At 40.5% G+C, this 23299-nt stretch overlaps 1 protein-coding gene across 1 annotated transcript in view; it reads left to right on the top strand.

Annotated features, from left to right (window-relative positions):
* Positions 1–23299, top strand: part of SLIT2 (slit guidance ligand 2) — a 419527-nt gene that overhangs the window by 285896 nt on the left and 110332 nt on the right. The window lies entirely within an intron of this gene.

The following is a 23299-nucleotide window of genomic DNA, read 5'->3' as shown; positions in this document are numbered from 1 at the left end:
TTATTATAAACATATACTTGTTAACAATACAAGTTATTTTCTTTCAGAAGTATTAAAAAGAGAAGGTGAAAGATATACAAGATAAGGGAACCACCTTCAATTTTGGGGGGGTTTCACAAGTAAAAATAGTTGTGAACACTTTCAGAAACAGGACACCCACAGATTTGCTTAACTATGCTCTGAGTAAAAATAATTTTTTAAAAAAGTGTTTACAGCAAATAGGTGGAGCAGAAACTACTGAGGCAATTTACATTGACCTTTATCCAACATGCATTGCTGCTGCAGTAAAAGTAACTGAATTTGCAGCACTCTCTGCAAGAAAAATATTTTTCAGTGTGTTAAAAATTATTTATACAGAAATATTTAGTTGAGTGGGACCTCACAGGAAGGAACAATCAATTGCACACATACAAAGTGTGTGGGGCGGGAGGGATAGCTCAGTGGTTTGAGCATTGGCCTGCTAAACCCAGGGTTGTGAGTTCAGTCCTTGAGGGGGCCATTTGGGTTCTGGGGCAAAAATTGGGGATTGGTCCTGCTTTGAGCAGGGGGTTGGACTAGGTGGCCTCCTCATGTCCCTTCCAACCCTGGGATTCTATGATCTATGATTTTCTAAAGTGGGAAATGGCTGCCTTGGAAAGAGTACTGCAGAAAGGGATCTGGGGGTCATAGTGGAGCACAAGCTAAATATGAGTCAACAGTGTAACACTGTTGCAAAAAAAGCCAAAATCATTCTGGGATGTATGAGCAGGAGTGTTGTGAGCAAGACACGAGAAGTAATTCTTCCACTCTACTCCACTCTGATTAGTCCTCAACTGGAGTATTGTGTCTAGTTCTGGGCACCACATTTCAGGAAGAAGATCAAGGTGGGCCATTTCCAACACAAATCCAGGTTTTCTCACCCCCCCCCCACACACACAAACCCACTCTCCTGCTGGTAATAGCTTATCTAAAGTGATCACTCTCCTTACAATGTGTATGATAATCAAGGTGGGCCATTTCCAGCACAAATCCAGGGTTTAACAAGAACATCTGAGGAGGGGGGGGGGTAGGAAAAAACAAGGGGAAATAGGTTACCTTGCATAATGACTTAGCCACTCCCAGTCTCTAGTCAAGCCTAAGTTAATTGTATCCAATTTGCAAATGAATTCCAATTCAACAGTTTGTCGCTGGAGTCTGGATTTGAAGTTTTTTTATTGTAATATCGCAACTTTCATGTCTGTAATCGCGTGACCAGAGAGATTGAAGTGTTCTCTGACTGGTTTATGAATGTTATAAACCAGGATTTGTGCTGGAAATGGCCCACTTTGATTATCATACACATTGTAAGGAGAGTGATCACTTTAGATAAGCTATTACCAGCAGGAGAGTGGGGTGGGGAGAGGTATTTTTTCATGCTTTGTGTGTATAAAAAGATCTTCTACACTTTCCACAGTATGCATCCGATGAAGTGAGCTGTAGCTCACAAAAGCTTATGCTCAAATAAATTAGTTAGTCTCTAAGGTGCCACAAGTACTCCTTGTCTTTTTGCGAATACAGACTAACACGGCTGTTACTCTGAAACCTGACATTTCAGGAAGGATGTGGATAAATTGGAGAGAGTCCAGAGAAGAGCAACAAAAATGATTAAAGGTCTAGAAAACATGACTTATGAGGGAAGATTGAAAAAATTGGGTTTGTTTAGTCTGGAAAAGAGAAAACAGAGAGGGGACATGATAACAGTTTTCAAGTACATAAAAGGTCCCTACAAAGAGGGGGAAGAGAAAAAAAATTCCTTAATCTCTGAGGATAGGACAAGAAGCAATGGGCTTAAATTGCAGCAAGGGAGGTTTAGGTTGGACATTAGGAAAAACTTCCTAGCTGTCATGGTGGTTAAGCACTGGAATAAATTGCTTAGGGAGGTTGTGGAATCTCCATCATTGGAGATTTTTAAGAGCAGGATAGACAAACATCTGTCAATAATGGTGTAGATAATACTTAGTCCTGCCATGAGTGCAGGGGACTGGACTAGATGACCTCTCGAGGTCCCTTCCGGTTCTATGATTCTATGAGCAATGAATGCCCTCAGCTAATAGCACTGGGTATTGGATCCCACTGTCAACATTTTCCATTTTGAACCTCATGTCTGGACAGCCTACATTTATACCCATGCTGTCAGGGAGGAGAGAGGGGGAAGAGAAGTGAGCTGGTTCCACCCATAATTCCCCCGATCTAGCTTGTGGCCCAGCAGCCCTGTCCATCTTCCATTCTGGGGGCAACACATGGGGCAGGAGGGGGAAGAGAGAGAAGTGGGCTGGGCTCCATTCCTACCCCACACCACCCAGCTAACCTGTGGACCCAGCACATAGTTTTTTGGTGTGTGTGTGTGTATATATATATATAAAAAATTGATACTATATTTAACCATGATTCTAGTATGTAGTCTTGTAACATTGCAGTATTAACCTTTTCCCACAATGAAAAGTGATCCTTTATTCAGGGGTGAAAGTGGGCCAGTACGGTGTACTGGTAGGAAGCTGGCACCGGCCCGTACGCACTGCTTTAACATCGCTGCCCCTTTTGCCTCCCGCCCCCCCAAGGCAGCCGACGGATGGGGAGGGGCAGCTTCCCCGGGGATGGCAATTTAAAAGATCCCTGGGCTCCTGTCCACCGCTGCCGCTACTGTGGCAGTGGCCAGATCCCCATACCCTTTTAAATTGCTGCCGAGCTATGGGCAACAGGGGCCAGGCAGCGCAGATGGGCTAGCTGAGGGGGGCTGACCCCTCAGCCCCACCCCTTCTGCCCGAGGCCCCACCCCTTCTGCCCGATGCCCCACTCCTCCTGCCTGAGGCCCCGCCCCTTCTGGGGGCCAGAGCCAGCCCCCATACCAGTAAGAATTTAATATTACTTTCACCCCTGCCTTTATTCATATATTTTCTTAGCCAGTTTCAGATCCATGCCATGACTTTACTCTTTGCCCAGTGACTGCTTAGTTATCAGAGGCGTGTAAGGCTCTTTTAAGGGACCTGGGCTTTTTGAAAATCCAAATAAATTACAGCAAATGGTTCTTTCTTCACCATTATTTTATTGTCTCACTCAAAGAAATCCGTTAAATTAGATTATTTACATTAACAGAAGCTTTGCTGTTGTTTTTGTCTGTATTTCATCATGTTCCTATAGGTGTTTTTAATTCTGTTTTTAATTATTGTTTGGGGTATCCTCCTTACACACTTTTTTGAACTGAGGGAGTTTGTAGGCCAGTAAGTCCATGTTTATCAGGGCACATTTGGCAGCATGGGAGATAAGATAGAAAATTCAGGCTATAAGACTCCTGAGTGGTTGAGAAGACTTGTTTGTGAAGAAATCATATGACATTTGTGTATCCAGTGTATTTGCCACGCCCAGTTTGGTGGCCTGCATTAATATCAATGAAATTATTTTATTTATTCTTTAACATGCATAGAGAATAGATGCAGTGAACAATTTAAGTAAACACCTGAAATTCTAGGTCCTGATTAAACTTGTCAAATAACATAAAGATAAGTAGCTTTAAAGAAATTATTCCAATAAGAGCATCCCTGATGTTTTTGAGTTAAATTATAAACTGAGGTTTAATAACACTAAGATTTTATTTTTCTTATATATAATATACATGGATAAGGCACTGGATTGGGACCCAGCAGAGCTGGATTCTATTCCCAGCTCTGCCACTGGCCTTCTGTTTGGGAAAGTCCCTTTTCCTCTCTAAACCTCAATTTCCTCATCTGCAAAATGGGGATAGTGATACTGACCTTTATAAAGTACTTGCAGATCTACTGATGAAAAGCACTATATAAGAGCTAGGTATTATTATTGTTGTTATTATTTATTATGTTTGTATCTACCTTGTTTTATATAATCAGATGACATAGTTTTAACATATTACCGTGTAAATTCCACACTGACACTTTTACATTTATTTACAAGGGCATGCTAAATTAATCTGTTACCTAAATACTGAAAAGAACTTTCGATAGAATACTAAACTGAGTATTTGAAACTGGCAGCTCTAAATCTGTATAATTTGTTATAAACTAGTTCCCTGAGCTAGCAACTAAGGAATTGCCTTTCTGTGCAAAGAAAAAGAAGCAAACTAATGGATGTACTTTTGTCTGAGTGACCTTGGCTGTACCTTTTTGTGTGACAGGAATTGTTACAAAGGTTAGTGCTGTGAACCCAGCAAATTTCTGTCATCCTAAATCAGGGGTAGAGCTATGTATTGTGTACCAAATGGCTCTGGGGTTGCTGCACGGTTGCTCTCCAGACAACCCTAATACTTTTGGGTGAAAATGGCAGATGAATCTGACCTTTGGTCCCTTTCTGGAATCATAGAGCACAGGCCAACATTAAGTATGTAAGGCCCCAATAAATCTAATTCCTAATTTTTGTTATGTCTGTATATATATTTATTTAATTTATTTATCTGTCTGTATCAGTAACATCATTCCTGTTCATATCCAAATAAACTCGCACCACTAGAATATTATATAGTGTGGTAAGTTCTTAAGCTTTTCTTTTCAGGTCCATTTCACTTAATGTGATTTTAGTTAGGCTCTGAAAATGGTCATTTTAAATAACAAAATAATCTACTCTATACAAAACCATTCCTCTGAATAATCTCCTGTAAGCATATTCCTGTAACTTTTGCATTCATATTAATTGCCAGAGAAAACCATGTTTACAATAAAAAACATGCAAAATATTCATAGATATGGGGTTTTTGTTAGTTTCTTTCATTGCCTAACGTCACTTATTAATGTAAGAAAGTCATAACAATATTCACTTACCCTAAACAGTTTGATTTAACACAGTTCAAATTTATTTGAGTTCACAGCTCTTTCAGTTTCCACCAAACTTATTGTTTTTTTTTTTTTTTTTCTGCGAAGGTTCTCTCTATTGAACTGTATCAGCTATAAGGGCTGTTTTATTTGCCAACTTCTTCCCTACTCTTCCCTGCTTAGGTATCATTCATAATGCTCAAAAAGTCCATTTCATAATAATTTTTAAAGAGTGCATCCCTTTCAAAGGTTATCATGTCCGATAAGTCTCTTCACAGGTATCCATTTCCACATTTAAATTTTCCAGTAATCTGGATCTCCCTCCCTTGAGTTGCATTTCACAGCTCATATTCCACACTAGATGCCTTAGAATGCTCTCTAGAAGTGATTCTGGGTTCCTTGGTATGTGATACACTCTGGCACATGACAAAATATGAAATTCCTAAAAAATCAAAATAATCAAAGTAGAAATCCAGCACTGAGGCTATTAGACCTCCTAGTCACTGGATCTTCAAAAATAAGTAATAGGATGTTCAAAGTAATAGGCCAGGAAGCTGTTTGTGGTGTGGGCTGATTTATGAAAAGTCAGGCTCTTATTTTGTTTGAACTAGTTGATACTCATAATCAGATAACTTTTCCTAAAATCCCTTTCCTCAGCATAGTGGTATGAATGGAAGAGAAAATAAAGAAGTTTGCAGTAGAATGGATTTTGTTATACTTTAGACTGACAAGATGCCCTGCTGTGATAAACATAGCCAAGTGTAAACAAGCATTTAAGCAATCAAAATTGGGAATTAATTGCTTTCCCCCAACCTCTGGTTGGAAGGACGGGGTCAAACGCAGTATTTTTATTGTTGTTAGCAGCTGCTGTTGAAAAGGCAGGGAAAGTCCCAAAGTACATAATATATGTAGTGAGGAAATTTCAGGAGTTCAACTTCATTCCTTTGTGTAATGAAAAATCACTGAATTCTTGAATACTGTGGTCTTCAAAATAAAGTTTGCTCATTCTGGGGTATGGAATCTTTTTCAGTGTGAGTACTGAAAATCTTATTTGTTTAGCTATCACATGCTAACCTTTCTGATGTTTTATTTGTCAGTTCCCATATTTTTATACCTTCCTACCTGGCTTCTCTTCCCAAAGTATTCCCAGTTTACTGTCTTTATTCCTAGTCTCATATTCTTCTATCTCATCCTCTCTTTGATGGCATTTTTATTCTTCTTCCATGAGTCTGTCATTCACTGTGTGCTACACAAGGTGCTTGTTTACATCTGTGTAAGTAGGGGAATATCAAGCAGGATCAGAAGGTGGTATTACCCCCTTGGAGAATACAGTATGTTTATAAAATTTGTGGATGACACCAAGCAAGGAGGGGTTGCAATCACTTTGTAATATAGGATTAGAATTCAAAATGACCTTGACAAATTGGAGAATTGGTCTGAAAACAACATGAAATTAAGTAAAGACAAGTGCAAAGTGCAACACTTAGGAAGGAAAAATCAAATGCACAACTACAAAATGGGGGAATACAAAAGGTGGTAGTACTGTTGAAAAGGCTCTGTGGGTTATAGTGGATAACAAATTGAGAATGAGTCAACAATGTGATGCAGTTGCAAAACAGGCCAATATCATTCTGGGTTGTATTAACAGGAGTGTCATATGGAAGACATAGGAGCACTGGTGAGGCCTCAGCTGGAATACTGTGTCCAATTCTGGGCACCTCACTTTAGGAAAGATATGGACAAATAGAGAGTTCAGAGGAGAGCAACAAAAATGATAAAAGATTTAGAAAGCCTGATCTCTTAGGAAAGGCCAAAAAACCTGGACATGTTTCATCTTGAGAAAAGTCAAGGGGAAGAGGTGGGGACACATTGAATAATGGTCTTCATATATGTTAAGGGCTGTTATAAGGAGGACAATGATCAATTGTTCTCCATGTCCACTGACGGTTGTGTAACCCATGTGCTTAATAGGGAGATATCTCTTTAAGAGAGCCCTTGGTGGGAGGTAGGAGTGAGTTGTGTCTGGGTCATTGGTTTGGGTTTTTTTGTATGTTTGGCAATTGGTAAAAGGCCCAGTTTTTGCAACACATGGGTCTGAGTCTACCCTCACCAATGCTTATTTCGCTCAGCCATAATTGCAATGACTTTAATGGAGTTACTCCTGATTTACACCAGTGTCAGTGACAGGAGAACTGGGCCCATATGTACAGTATTTGTGATTTGTACCAATAAGCCCAGGCTACAAATCATAGAATATCAGGGTTGGAAGGGACCTCAGGAGGTTATTTAGTCCAGCCCCCTGCTCAAAGCAGGACCAATCCCCAATTTTTGCCCCAGATCCCTAAATGGCCCCCTCAAGGATTGAACTCACAATTCACAGGGAGAAGCTGAGCCCAGGAGCAGAAAGCAGGCTATTGTTCCTAACTGTGAAGCATTTTGTAGCACGGTTTTCTTTGAATCTATACAGTTAACTGAGTGGTTGATTAATCAGCTGACTGGCTAGTAGTGATTTCAGCAATGGAATAGTCTGCATGGATTACAACTGAAGATTCCTATAAGCAAGTGGAGGGAAGATGTTGTTTTAGACTCAGCAAACTATATAGATTTGGTGATCAAAGACTCTAACTGAGACTTAGGTGAACTAAACCTAAGCTTTTGGGGACTGTCAGTTTCTTCTTGTGTTTCTGTGGGGACTGAACTGTTCAGATTTTCATTTGTTTTATTTATTTATGTTTATGTATAACTGTAAATATAATGTCTGCATGGGTTATAAAATTGCCATGTTATGCTGTAAAAATTAGATTATTATTTGTTTCTTTATCATAAGATTTTATAAAGTTATTTAATTAAATTCATTTCTTTAGTTCCTTTTGGGACTTGAATGTGGGGAGGCTGATCCTGTTCAATCCTTGCTGAAAATCCTTCGAGACTGAACTCTGGGTCTCCATCTACTTTTCTATGAGAGTTGCGGGGGGTTATTAGGCACTGGAGAAGGGCAATGAAGTGAATTTTAGCCCACCCAAATTGGCGCCGAACAGACAGGGACTTGAGGATTGCTCAGAGCTCACCTCTGAATTCTTTTGAGGAATATTTCAGTTATAAAAGAATTTGGTGTTACTGAATATTATTGAATATGTGCACTGTATTAATATAATTAACATAATGGAAACTTGCATCAAATTAGGGTTAGATCCCTGTAGGACCATTTTGGACAGTGATGTGTCCACTGTTGATAGTACAGCAGAAATTAAGAGGACTATTAGAATATTTGGTCATGTGACTAATATGAGGAGGATGAAGGGAGAACAAAAGGATATGATTCTCTGTGAATTTGATGCTGTTTCTGTGATACACATAGGAAGGAAATGTGTGTTGCAGAAGCTAGGGCAGAAATGGGATATGACATTTTGAGGTTTTGCCATTTATATCCACTTGTTCTGTGCCCGTATACCTCAGTGCAGGGATCAAGGATATTCTGTGTATTCTGACAGAGGGTTCAAGACTGAGACACGGACTGTGGTTATACCTGTGGGTGAAAGACAGACCAGGTGGTTAACAGATGCTACACCAGTTATAGACGAAGGTCCAGTAGACGCTTCTACTCCTGCTGTGAGTCTCCTTCCTGACATGCAGGATCTTTTGTTAGAGAGGGTGCTGAAATCTGCCAGCGAAACTGTGACTGAAGTGAAATTTAAACTGAAATGTTTTTCGGGTAATTCACCCAGACCCAGTGGAGAAGTAGATTATCCTACTTGGCAAACACAAGCCAAAGAGATGATGGAAGACAGTGAGATTTCTGACAAAGTCAAAAGAAGGAAGATTATTGAAAGTTTGTTACCCCCAGCACTGAAGGTGGCCTTAGGAGCTGGTAGCAAGGCATCCGCTGTAGAATGCTTTGATATTTTAGAGAAGGCATATGAAAGTGTCATAAGGCTCAATTTTCTGAGACACACCACCACACTAGAGAATGACCTTCTGCATACCTGACTACACTACACGCATTAGCCAAAGAAATATTGGAGGCTGGTGGGTAAAAGATACTGTATTGGACTCTTATATACAAGATCAAATTTTCCGTGGCTCTTGGCATGAATCCTTATTAAATACACGCTTAATAAAAAGGATTAATTGTAGTGGTAGAAAAAAGAGTGTGTCTTATGCCACACTCCTTTTTGAGGTGAGTTCCATTGAAAGGGCGTACTCTGATAAACAAAAAAGAAAATTTAGACAAGAACTAGAAGAAAAAAGGAAAGCCATTGAATAGGAGTTGTTTGCAGTTGATAAAGGCATCTGAAAATACTTCCAACGTCCCTGAAGAAATTACTGCAATAGACTGGAAGGAGAAATACCTGCAGGCTGAGCAGCAGTTGGTAGGACTGCAGTAAACCCAGCTGAGTTCTGAAATGACCATTTCAGATACACAATTTACTCCTCAAAGACTCAAAGAATTTAATAAACAAGCAATACCAAGATTTAACAGAAGAAATCCTTTATGTTTTAACTGTTGGCAAATAGGACATTTTCAAAATGAATGTCAGAATTCTCCTGACTCCACCTGAATACATGAGCAACTGACTGGTAGACATTCAAATCAGAGCTTGTGTGAGCCAGGAAGAAAAGAAACTAACAACTCTCAGAGCAAGGCTGCTAGACAATGGGTTCAGGAGACAGATGTTATCCAAATGGGTGTCAGTGAGGCCATCCAGAAGTTAGTGGGACCTGCTTGTTATGGCTATGTTTGCCTAGATGGGGTAAAGAGTACCTGCTTAATAGTTACTGGTTCCCAAGTTACTTGCATATGTGAAACTGTCTATTACGAGCATGTATCTTATCAAAAGTTACAGTCAATTGGCAGTATAGTTCAGATAGAAGGGGCAGGAAGGCAAGTGGTTCCATACATGGGCTATATAACTTTGAAGATACGATTCCCAAAGTTAATCTCTGGGACTGACAAACAACATGAGGTACTAGTCTTGATTTGTCCAGACCAACGTATGAATTAACAAGTGTTGGCATTCATAGACACCAATGTGCTGAAACATCTTGTAGAAGAATGGAAGAAGAAATGGGGTCCTGAATTCTTAAGTAGGATTTTATTACCAAATGAGTGGGCTGAAACTTATAATCAGTTTTTACTCAGTCAGAAGTTACAGCAAGAAGCTGACGAAGGGGCTGAAGTGGTCTTGAGAGGAAGAAAATCAGTGACAATTCTACCTGGCACATCCAAAACAGTGCCAGGAATTCTGAAGTTTGCTATGAATGAATTGGAGACTGCTGTAATGCTGGAAGATCCAGGTGTCGCAATTGGACCCAGTGGGCTAGCAGTTCTTCCTCAATTTGTTAAAGTCACTGGCTCCAGTATGAGAATAGGAGTACATGTCAAAAACTTAATAAGGAAGGATGTCATACTGAAACCTCAATCTGTCGTTGTGAAGGGGCAAGCAGTTGAGTGAATAAAACGAGTGCCAACCCATGTTTCAGCAGCTGCGACTAAAGAGAGAGATGGTGTCATACTGCCACGCAGTGTTGAAGGATCCCCTGTCAGTGCTGCTGAGAGGAAGAAGATTGCTGAGACTATGAGTAAGGAAGCTTATAAGGCTTTTGCTGTTCATGCAATTTGTAACCTTTAGGTGGGCTAGAGTTCACTTCATTGCCCTTTTCCAGTGCCTAAAAAAACCCAACTCCCATAGAAAAGTAGATGCAGACCCAGAGTTCAGTCTCGAAGGATTTTCAGCAAGGATTGCACAGGGTCAACCTCCCATATTCAAGTCCCAAAAGGAACTAAAGAAATTAATTTAATCAAATAACTTCATAAAATCTTATGATAAAGAAACAGATAATAATCTAATTTTACAGCACAACATGGCAACTTTATAACCCACAGACATTACCTTCACAGTTATATATAAACATAAATAAATAAAACAAATTGAAATCTGAACAGTTCAGTCCCCACAGAAACACAGGAAGAAACTGAGAGTCCCCAAAAGCTTAGGTTTAGTTCACCTAAGTCTCAGTTAGTGTCTTTGATCACCAAATCAATACAGTTTTCTGAGTCTAAAACATCTTCCTTCCACTTGCTTGTAGGAATCTTCGGTTGGAATCCATGCAGACTCTTCCTCTGTTGAAATCACTACTAGCTAGTCAGCTAACTGATTAATCAACCACTCTGTTAAGTGTATAGATTCAAAGAAAACCCTGCTGCAAAATGTTTCAGAGTTAGGGACAATAGCCTGCTTTCTGCTCCTGGGCTCAGCTTCTCCCGACTCTCACAGGACACATGGCCTTAGTAAAGAAGCTGCCCTGACTGCTTGCCCTCATGGAGTCTGACCCCAGCAACAGGGAACCTATTGAAGCATACCCAAAACTACCACACCCAATTCCAGAAGCTTCTAAATGTGGAGTGCTAAATCTGCCTAGCAACAATGACCCAGACACAACTCACTCCTACCTCCAACCAATGGGTCTCTGAAAGAGATATCTCCATATTAGGCACATGGGTTACAGTTGGACCAGAAATAATTGTCTTTATCGGCAGCAAGGGAGATTTAGGTTAGATATTACGGAAAAAAACCCTAACTGTAACAGTACTTAAATTCAATGGAGGTTGTGGAATCCCCATCACTAGAAGTTTTTAAGAACAAGTTGGACAAACACCTGTCAGGGATGTTGTAAGTTTTCTTGGTCCTGACTCAGCACAAGAGGCTGGATCTGAGGACCGCTCAGAGTGTTTGTACATAGCAAAGAAAAACCTTTGGCTGGCCCATGCCAGCCAATGGCTCCAGCTGCAGGGTTGTTTCATTGCTGTGTAGACTTCTGGACTTGCGCTGGAGGCTGGGCTCAAGGACCCCGTGGGATGAGTATTCCAGAACCAAGTTCCAGTCCAACCTGAGCAGTGAAACAGCCCTGTAGCCCAAGCCCCACGAACCAGAGTCAGCTGGCATGGGCCAGCTGTGGGTTTTTCTCTGCTGTGTAGACACCCTCACGGCCCCTTCAAGCCCTACATTTCTGTGGGTATATTTACACTGCAATATAAACCCAGGTTTAATAGAACTGGAGTTAGCAGACCCTGGGTTTGTTAGCCTAGGGTTTGAGCCTCCACATTCATTTGTAACCCCAGGTTAGGAATTGCTTAATTTGGGTCCTAACCTGTGGCTCCAGTGTCTGCCCTGCATTATGCAGGGCCAAGTCCAACCACCCATATCCCAGACTTCCTATCACCATCTCAAAATGCGGCCACTCTATCCCTTTGTTCTTGGTGCAGTGTGGGAAAACTTGACTGTCCAGAGGATAGAGGAAGTTGGATTGTGGGATATTTTTGGCAGACTCCCAGAGCACACTTTCAGTGGGGCCGTCTACAATGCAAAGCACTAGGGCTTGAACCCTGGGTCTCGGCTTGGCTCAGACTCTTCACCCCATGGGGTTCTGTGACCTTGGGTCTGAGTCCTTGATTAAGGTCTTTAAGTTACTATATAAGAAGATTATTTGCATAGTGGAATGGTCCTTAATGTAGCAGACACAGGCATAACAAAATCCAGTGCCTGGACGCTGAAGCGAGACAAATTCAGACTAGAAGACATAATGAGGATAGTTAACCACTGGAATGACTTCCTTAGGTGTGGTGGAATACGTTACCACTCCAGTCAGGAAGGGGTTAAAAAGCTCCTCTGGGCACAATCATCCCAAACCCTGTGTACCTGTGAGCAGGAATGGCTCTGTGATGTCAGTGCCCTTCTCTTCCCGCCTTCTCCACCCTCTGAGCAGCTGAGAGGGGTTGGGGTAAATGACCAGCCAATAAGCAGAGCAAAAATACGCAAAACCAAACACACCCCCAGCCAGTCAATCAGTGGAGGGAAAAAAGGGAGAGCAGCACAGCAGTTTGGCATCCAGGGTAGCCTCCCTGTTCGTGCAACCTATGAGATATGTCAAGTCTGGAGAGGGACAGCTCCTTAAATGGGAGGTCCCAAGCCCACTGCAGGGTGGCACTCAGAGGGAAGTAGAGCTAGTGCACAGAGCTCCCTAGCCCCACACAGCAGGGGCTGCTTAACAGGAAAGCTGCTGAAGAACATTTGCCACTTGGACCCTCTGAAGAAAGAAGAGGGACCATCTTTATTATGTTTCCTTTTTAGAGCCCAGGTTGCTCAACCTGGGTCCCTTGGACAACATCGGGAGCTAGAAGCCCAGACCCCTATGAAGAGACTATTTACCTTTGTGCTTATTTCTAGGCTGAATTTGTCTAACTTCCTTTTCCAGACACTAGATCTTGTTACACCTTTGGTAGATCAAAGAGCCGCCTTATTATATTTCTGTTTTGCATGTAGGTTCTTATAGATCGTGATCAAGCTACCCCTTAACCTTCCCTTTGATAAGGTAAATAGAGTGAGCTGCTTGAGTCTTTCACTATAAGGCATGTTTTCTAATTCTTTAATCATTCTCATGGCTCTTCTTTGAATCTTCTCCAATTTATCAACATCTTTCTTGAACTGTGGACACCAGAACTGGACACAGCATTCCAGTAGCAGTATATTTACGTATGTATGATGAGAGAGAGATGATAAACTGCATAGCCATGTGACAAATTTCATTTTTCATATTCCCTTGACCACCTTGCATGATCTCTGCCAGGATGTGATCTAGCACACCTTTACCAAGTTGTGCATTTAAACCACAAACTGAATTCATAAAAAGCAGTGAACTGAAAGCATCTCAGCAATAATGCTGCAGTAAAGATCAGAATATGAGATGACCCTCCCCATAATGAAAAAACTGAACAAATTCAGTACTAGGGCTTGCTTTTGAGTAGAGAAAATTGTTTCGTAGGTTTATAAGGAGAGCTCATCATCACTTTGTGTGATACAAGTCTCTCTAGCTGCATTTTATCACTTATAATCAGTCCCCTGAAGAAGTATTTGATGGAATGAATAGAGTGGATATTAACAGTTTGGCAAGCTGTAGGATCAAGTTAACAATCATTCCTTATATTCAGATATTTAGCAAGCTGTCAACCACATTTATTAAACACATAGAACTAGCGTCTGGAATTGTAAAGTGCAAGTGATACAGTACTTGAAAAATATACCTTTTGTTGTGTTGGACATGGATGATATCACAGATTCCAGTGAAATTCTTTGCTGCTAAAGTTAGAAGCACCATTCTGTAGACACAAGCACCTTGGAGGTGCAGTTGTTGAGAAGGGGGGTGGAGTACTCTCAGCTTGAGGCTCCCTAAAGCAAAGAGAGAATATTACTGCTTCCTTTTTCTCAAAAGACTGGCAGATGTTCTGTATGATGAGAGATGTGTTGCTATGTACGGCAATTCTTTAGAGTCAGGAGCTACAGTGAATCCCATCACTGAAATCTGTTTTCTGTTCTCTGACAGCTGTTTTTGCCATTTACTTTAAAAGCAGATGGGGGAAAATGCAAAGAAGAGCTGTCAGTTTTATTACCATGTATAATCAGCATCTGTGCAATACATTAGACTCATCAAGCAACTTACAATTTCTTCTGTGTTGTAAAAATTCTTCTGGGGTTTCTTGACTTGCTTCTTGCCACCTTCTTGTACATGAGGAAATGCTGAAATCAAACAGTTTAGATCAATTAAATGCTGAAGCCACTAACCCTGACCAAAAAACCAACAAGGAGTCCGGTGGCACCTTAAAGACTAACAGATTTATTTGGACATAAGCTTTCATGGGTAAAAAACCCACTTCTTCAGATGCATGGAGTGAAAATTACTGATGTAGACATAAATATACTGACATCAACTACAAACCCTGACCAGATTTGCTCAATGAAATCGTGACTGGCTGAATTTTGAAAACAATTTCTTGAATAATTTATTTCTGAATATGATATTTAAAGCTACAACTGTTTGTTTTCTTAAACAGTATAATATATTTTATCATTAGTAAATCAATTTTTAGTTTTGTTGCTTGCCCTTGATAGTGATAGTCATCTCCTCTTAAGCATATAGGTATGGCATATGTCTATACAGTATAAATTATCTGCCCTTCCCCAGGTTCTAGTGAGCAGGCTTAGTGTATTGAAGCAGTTTTATGTAACCCATCTGCACAACTTAGAGCCAAATGTTTATTCAGAAAAATGCCTTTTTTCTAGAGGAGCATCTAAATACATTCTGTATTTTAGATTTAAATGGAAACAAAGGTTAACGTGAAAATAAGTAGTAGTTTTAAATGTACTTGTTGTCTGTGTCTTCAAGTTGGCAAGCACTAATGAGCATCTTTGGATTATTCAGTTATACTGTGTGCTGTAAGTTTAGAGGACACAAGAACTTCCCGTTGAAATGTGTTAAGTAATTTTGCATGTCACAATGGTACAGCTCTCTGGGGTGCAAGGGAGAAGGAGCAAGCTACTCATCAGGAGCATAATTTGATTTGATTAGGTTGGGAATTGCAGCTGCAGAGAGTACCTCCATATTCTAGAATAAAAGTGGATATTGAAGTCAGTGTGTATATGTAGTGGTGGGCAGAGGAAGGATTTGGAGGGGTGGGCAGAACTCTTCACAGTATATTTCCTGGATAGAAGTAAATAGGGAATAGTCTTTGAAAGGTGTTTCAAGCAGATTAGCAAATTGATCATCAAAAGCAGGATTTCATTGTAGAGAAACCCCAACCAAAAAAAAGAGAGAGAATGCCATGAACATTAATTATTGTTTTTGTGGTGGTAAGGGCCTTATAAGGAGATCATCTTAGATGATGAACAGTCTTTCTGAGAGAGTCCAATAATTGAGGAAGCATTTACTTAACTGTAGTCCATTATCTTATCTTATTTAACATGCTGGTAGAATTGGCTGTGGCTTTTGAAGGAGAGACCATAGCCACTGTTTTGTGAAACATATGTAATCACTTCTCATAAAAAGAAAAAAGTATTTTGAGGTTCAGGTAGGAGGAGATATTTTGAGAAAGACATTTGCTATAACATCTATAGAGAACATTACAGATTCTCACAACATTTTGCACTCCTGCAGTATAGCACTTTAGGCTGAGCCATGTGGTTTATGAACATTATGTAGTTGTTTTTTCAGCCCTAGCTAACTAAGCAGTTGTATTCAGGAATTCAAAATATTTCATTTAATATGAGGCAGAAATATAAAGAAGTGTTTTTAATTACTGTGGGTTTTATCAGAAGGATGAAAATTTCCTTGAGATATTACTGTATCTGTGCTTTGTGACCCTGGAATGTGTCTAATTAGATTTTTCACAGAATGATGGATGCAAATTTGCACTGTGTAAAATTTCGGCTGATTCTAGGCAGATAAAGGACAAGATTAGAGGATAACAAAGCTTGAAAACATGAATTTGATTTGCTTTCTTTATGGACATCATGGGGGTGTAAAAGATTTTTCTTCTGTGTTTATATAATCTGATTTAACATTTTTTCTCTCTTGTACTAACCTCTTTTTCTGAAATGTGATGTGTTTTTACAGTGTACACATTAGTTGAAGGTAATAAAAGGCATATTTAGATGATCCTACTATAACAAATCCTTTATCCCTGTAAGTTTATCCCAGCACTACATACTGAGTCTGTAAATCAGACCATACATCAGACTGTAAATTTTCTACTAAAAGGAAGCATTTGGTAAAACTGACATGGAGCTTATTTTATTACATACAGTGGTAACTTGGTAGTTCATTAGTCAGTTGTAGCACTTTTTCTATTTTTAGAGCTGTATATTTTGTGGACAAAATTGTACAGTGGTAAATTTAATATGTCATTCTTGCCATAACAAACTACAAACACATTAAACTACACAATGTTGAATTAATAAGCAAGGCAGAAATCAAATAGGAATTCAGAAAAATTCAGTTAGGCTAAGTATCTGATGTAACACAAGGCCCCCTGTGTCACCTTATTGGGCCTAGATGTTTTATAGGATAATTGATTTTTTGAAAATAGTTGTAATATATAAATTTCACCCAAATAAACACTGAAAGGTCAGAATATCACAGTTAAGTGCCTTTCTTATGATACAATATTGAATAATAATAATTAATGATTACATACTGTCTATTAGTATCATATAGTCTTTCCCTACAAACTTATATGGAGCTTCTTCTAATGTTTGTCTATTCTTGTATAATTATACTATTCTCATAAGTCACAGTTGTCACAAAACGAAGTATTATCCAACTGTGGTGGAGGTGGGGTTGTATGTTTGTTTGTAGGGAACAGATGGGTAGGTTTAAAGAGATTATTAATTCCCCATGTAAATACGTCAACATTTCATATATTTTCAAATAGCATGAACAACCACATAAATATTCTACCGTCTTGGACCAGAATTATTATAACACATTGTAGCACTAATGTATTGTTTTCTGAAACCAAGAAGTCTGAATATATTATATGCTGAGGCTGAAGGATTTTACTGTTACCTGAAAAGATTTATATATATAATCCTCTGATTAGTAAGAAAAACTGTTTTACCTGCAATCTCCTGTTGCTGCTTTTTGATAAGCTGATTCACCTTTGGGGAATCTTAATTGATTTATAAAGTATTATCCAGACATCTGAGCACTCCTGCAAAATCAGGAGTGGTTAGAGGTAGTCTACAAAGCAGAGCAGGTAAGATGAAGATAAGCAGTTCATATGTGATGGTCATCATCTTGGCTGACACTGGAGACCATCAGACCATCAGTCTCTGTAGTTTGAGTTTACAAGCCAGAATCTATAGCTCAGGCTGTTGGAGACTCACACCCAGGATGGATCAGCAAGGTAGATGTGTAACACAGACTATTCACTGCCACACATGTGTAAGAATCTATGTTTACTCAATATATGAAAACCTTTAGGCGAAACCCAAGAAGTTAAGAAAATTAAATAGTCCTGAACTTAATCAGAATACATGTCATAGGTGTGAGAAGGGTTAACAAAGAGGTAAATAAAGAACAGGAATGAATAGTCAGTTTTCATCATGGCAAAAAGTTAAGTCTTATGCCACAGGTTTCAATACCAGTGTTAAAAATATTTATTAATAACCTAGAAAAGAGTTGAGTAGAGAGGTGGCAAAATTTGCAGATAACACAAGATTATTTAGATTATTAAAACAGAAGATTTAGGAACTTCAGAGGGACCTTAAATTCATAATACAATGACTGATTAAGTACAGTGTTGACACATGCATGGTAATACATATTAGGATAAAATAATATAATTGTAACTCAGCATGCATGCCCCTTTAAGAGCAGGTGAATCAGTGTGCCTTTTATTGAGGCTTGGCCCTTTAAGGCAAGGGGATTGGACAGCATTGTTCCCCTGGGCAGTCCAGAAATCAGATGACCAAGAGGCAGCATGTGACTAGCAGGCTATATACAAAAATGACTGTCGTTCAGAAAGGAGGTACCAGAGTCAGGGCAAGATCAGGAGAATAGCTACAAAGTTTTCTGTAACTTTGTGTGACATTTTATGCAAATTATTTAATTAGCCAATTGCATGTGCCAGTAACATCATTTTTTGAAATACTATGTGGATTTAGTGCTGATGCAAGGTGTTGGATTGAGACTAGATTTCTTTACACAGTTCCCCCACCTAGTGGGAGCAAGGTATGAAGGACAGACTCATAGATTTCAAGATCAGAAGGGACCATGATGATCGTCCTGTACATTGCAGGTCACAGAACTTCACCCACCCACTCCTGTAAGGTTTCCCATAACCTCTGGCTGAGTTACTGAAGCCCTCAAATTGTGGTTTAAAGACTTCAAGTTACAGGGAATCCACCATTTGCACTGGTTTAAACCTGCCAGGGACTCGTGCCCCATGCTGCAGAGAAAGGCAAACTCCACCCTGGTTCTCTGCCAATCTGACTTTGGGAGAAATTCCTTCCCAACCCCAAATATGGCTATCGGTTAGACCCTGAGCATGTGGGCAAGACCCACCAGCCAGATACCTGGGAAAGAATTCTCTGTAGTAACTCAGAGCCCTCCCCATCTAGTGTCCCATCTCCGGCTGTTGGAGATATTTGCTGCTAGCAGTCGCAGATCAGCTACATGCCATTGTAAGCAGTCTCATACCATCCCCTCCATAAACTTATCAAGCTCAGTCTTGAAGCCAGTTAGGTTTTTTGCTCCCACTGCTTCTCTTCTCTGAAGCAAATACTCACCAACAACCACATACCACACAACAGAACCACTAACCCAGGAACCTATCCTTGCAACAAAGCCCATTGCCAACTGTACCCACATATCTATTCAGGGGACACCATCACAGGGCCTAATAATATCAGCCACACTATCAGAGGCTCGTTTACCTGCACATCCACCAATGTGATATATGCCATCATGTGCCAGCAATGCCCCTCTGCCATGTACATTGGTCAAACTGGACAGTCTCTACATAAAAGAGTAAATGGACACAAATCACATGCCAAGAATTATAACATTCATAAACCAGTCGGAGAACACTTCAATCTCTCTGGTCACGCAATTACAGACATGAAGGTCACTATCTTAAAACAAAAAAACTTCAAATCCAGACTCCAGCGAGAAACTGCTGAATTGGAATTCATTTGCAAATTGGATACTATTAATTTAGGCTTAAATAGAGACTTGGAGTGGCTAAGTCATTATGCAAGGTAGCCTATTTCCCCTTGTTTTTTCCTACCCCTCCACCCCAGACTTTCTGGTTAAACTTGGATTTATGCTGGAAATGGCCCACCTTGATTATCATGCACATTGTAGGGAGAATGGTCACTTTGGATGAACTATTACCAGCAGGAGAGTGAGTTTGTATGTGTATGGGGGTGGGGGGGTGAGAAAACCTGGATTTGTGCTGGAAATTGCCCACCTTGATTTTCATACACATTGTAAGGAGAGTGATCACTTTAGATAAGCTATTACCAGCAGGAGAGTGGGGTGGGAGGAGGTATTGTTTCATGGTCTCTGTGTATATAATGTCTTCTGCAGTTTCCACAGTATGCATCCGACGAAGTGAGCTGTAGCTCACGAAAGCTTATGCTCAAATAAATTGGTTAGTCTCTAAGGTGCCACAAGTACTCCTTTTCTTTTTGCGAATACAGACTAACACGGCTGTTACTCTGAAACCTGCTTCTCTTGGAAGGCTGTTCCAGAATTTCACTCCTCTGATGGTTAGAAACCTTAGTCTAATTTTAAGCCTAAACTTGCAGATGGCCAGTTTATTTGCATTTGTTCTTGTGTCCATAGTGGTGCTTAACTTAAATAACTCCTCTCCCTCCCTGGTATTTATTCCTCTGATATATTTATAGAGAGCAATCATATCTCCCCTCAGCCTTCACTTGTTTAGGCTAAACAGTCTCCTCTCATAAAGTAGGTTTTCCATTCCTCGGATCATCCTAGTGTCCCTTCTCTGCACCTCTTCCAGTTTCAGTTAACCTTTCTTAAACATGGGGGACCAAAATTGCACACAGGATTCCAGATGACAGGACCTTTATTCTTTGTACGTCAAAAGAAGGGGGCAGAGGCTTGTGGGAAGCCAGAGGGTAGTCTGAAAGGGGGTGTGGTTACTGGGCAGAAGAGAACCTGAGAGTGCAAAGTGGGGATTGCCTTGGGATGGCATTGGTTCCATTCACTCATGTCCCCGTATTAGTCATTAGCTCCCATCACCCCCATTTTGTTCCCCCATTAGTCACTGCTCTCCACAACGACTGCTTCCTTTTAGCTGCCCCAGTACCCTCTGTCCCCACCTTTCCTTCAGGTAGCCTCTCACCTCCCCTTCCCTGTCCCCCGATAGCTCTTGCCACTCAATTCTCCAACTGTTTCTCTGTCCTCCCTATTTTGTACCACTAGTTCCTTGTTTCCCCTCCCGCTTACCCACTGTTGCCCCTCATCTCTCCTGCCAGTGCACTGACACTGTGCTGCTTCTTCTCTGCTGAGCTACACGTAGCACTGGGGGAAAGAGTAGCCGGGTGGGGAGGCAGAGAGGCTGCCTCGCTGTATGTTCAGCAGATGCCACAGGAGCCTCTGGTGGGAGCCATGATAGACAACAGCCCAGAACCACACGATTGCCTAGGCCCACCAGAATGCATAACATCCAGGCTGCTCTTTGGGAATATGTGAAGAGAGACTTGGTGCATTTCCTGGAGCTCGCTATCTCCCTTTGGTCCATTCCTCAGTCTCTCTTCTCTCATCATTGGTTGGGATTAGAAGGATTAGGAAAGGCTCGTCCTCCTGTCTTTTGCTTGCTCACAGCCTTCTCTGAAGCAGAGGAGGAAGAAGTATTGCAGCTGGGGTTTGTACAGTGACGTTTTATCTCTGGCCATATGCAGAGCTGCTGGGGATTTAACGGAATGGGGCCTAGCTGGTAGGGTCTCTTGTGGGAACTAGGACCATCCTTGGTGGCTGCATGGGAAGCATCTGGCCCCTGCATCTTTTTTTCCTCACTCATTCTTACAATTCAGATGATCAAATGGGCCCCATAAATGAGAGGATAAAGATGTGGGTATGACGGGATCCCTGGGGTACAACCCGGAAGTGTGGGACTGCTGTGCCCCCTTAATTCTCCAGCCTGGGCTGTCTCTCACCATGCTTTGCCAGTGACAAGCAGCAAACCCCTCCAAGCCCTGTTACCACTCAACCACCAGCATGCAGAGGCACACTTAGCTAAGTTGCATGGATGCTTTTCAAGCCACTCATGAACTATACACAGGGAAACACCAGCAAATCTCCCAAGCCCCCTGCCTTGCACCCGGGAGTATACTATCTTACACTGCTCAAGTCCTTCTCTTGAACAATCCAAGCTCGTTAATTAGTTCTCCACTTCTTTAAAAGGAAAGTGGACATGCACTAGCATATGTAATCTGAACAGATTCCACAAGCACTTGGGAGAAACTCACTGGTAAGAATAAAAGGTTAAAGTAAGTTTATTAACTACAGAAAGATTATACATAATTAAAAGTAGTAGGTATAAAGGTCAGGGATAGTTACTTCAGAAAATGAATATTAAACACGCATTCTAAATCCTAAACTTTTAGACTAAGCAAGTTTTGAATCAAACTTCTTTTCTCACCCCACTGGATGTTGCAAGTAGGTTACAGTTCTTAATAAACAAGCTGAACTTCCTTCTCAGTCTGGGACCAATCTCGTCAGTTCAAAGTCTTTATCTTCCCAGCATTTTTGTTGCCTTCTCCATAGGTGCGAGAGGAGAAAAGTGGTCTCGTGATGCCACTGCCCCTTATTTTATACTCTCAGTCAAGTCCCTGGTGGGCCTTGCTGAGTCACAGAGTTGAGCAGTCCCCATTGTATGGTGGTTGCACAACTATCTCTTACAGAATTGTAAATCTCCTGTTTACAATACCCCTGCTGATCAATGGTCGTCTAGGTGTGCGTCACCACCCTTTTATTCACTGGAGAGCTAGTAGTGGGCGTCTCCCAAACTCAAACAGCATATTTCAATAACAATCATAGAGCGAAATCTCATAACATAATACCCAAATGATATACATCTTTTGACAGAACAATGAGTTTCACCAGATCATGACCTTTCATATGATACCTTGCAAGGCATGCCTTGTTTGAAATACCACAACCATGTACCAATGATGAATATGGGAGTTACTGGATGCTACTTTGAGGTAGAGCATGTCACAGTGGGTCTAGCCCACATGATGCAGATGAGTCGACAGTACTGCATCATGGTTTCAGAAGCCTTTTTGACGAACAATCCCTGCATGAATTTTACAACATGTGATTCCAAATACCCAGTGCAGTAAATTCTCAAAACCTAGATTCCTTATGTTAAATAGATTTTCGATTTTCTATTTTATATTGCTCTGAGGTACACATGTCCAGCTCCCATGGATTATGGTAGGATTTGCATGCTTATATGTGAAAAGAGAATATGACCCTTATTTCATAGGCACATTAGATAGGTTTTGAACTACAATGTCTATACTGTTTATATTTTGTGGTGGGGCTAGGAAATGGCAAAATAGACTGTATAATTTCATTTTGAAAAGCAAAGCTTCCTATACTTCTGAGAGTTGCAGAGAATATGAAAAAATCACCATAGTTTACAATCTTATTACTTTTAAATGGATCGTTCTATTTAAACCCATTGCTAAGACTGTATGTTCCATGGCAAAGATCTCCAGACATTTCCTTTTTATAGATAAGTCTCAGTACATAGTTTTGAATAATTATGTAAAACAATTATTTATCAGTTATTTTGGACTTAGTGGGCCAAAATCATCCCTGTCATAACTCCTTTGAAAGCTAAATAGTATTAGCCGAGAGAAATCTGTCATGTTGTATCTAAATTGACAGTAAACAACTGACAGTTCATGTGTATTCACCTGGATCCTCCCTTTATATTTTTATATGGTGCCTTGCCTTTCTGGATGCTATAACTCTCTGGGAACCTACAGATGCAAGTGCATGATGGAAATTTTCAAATAAAAATGTAGTAGCTTTTTTATGATTACAAATAGAACTGTACCTAGAGTTATAACCCTAACACGCACAGTGTTCTCCAACGAAGTCGCTTCCACGCTAGGAAGGTTTCAGTAGTGCTT

This window comes from Eretmochelys imbricata, chromosome 4, assembly GCF_965152235.1.
Source record: "Eretmochelys imbricata isolate rEreImb1 chromosome 4, rEreImb1.hap1, whole genome shotgun sequence".
NCBI classification, from domain to species: domain Eukaryota; kingdom Metazoa; phylum Chordata; order Testudines; family Cheloniidae; genus Eretmochelys; species Eretmochelys imbricata.
This window is presented reverse-complemented; position numbering and strand designations above follow the sequence as displayed.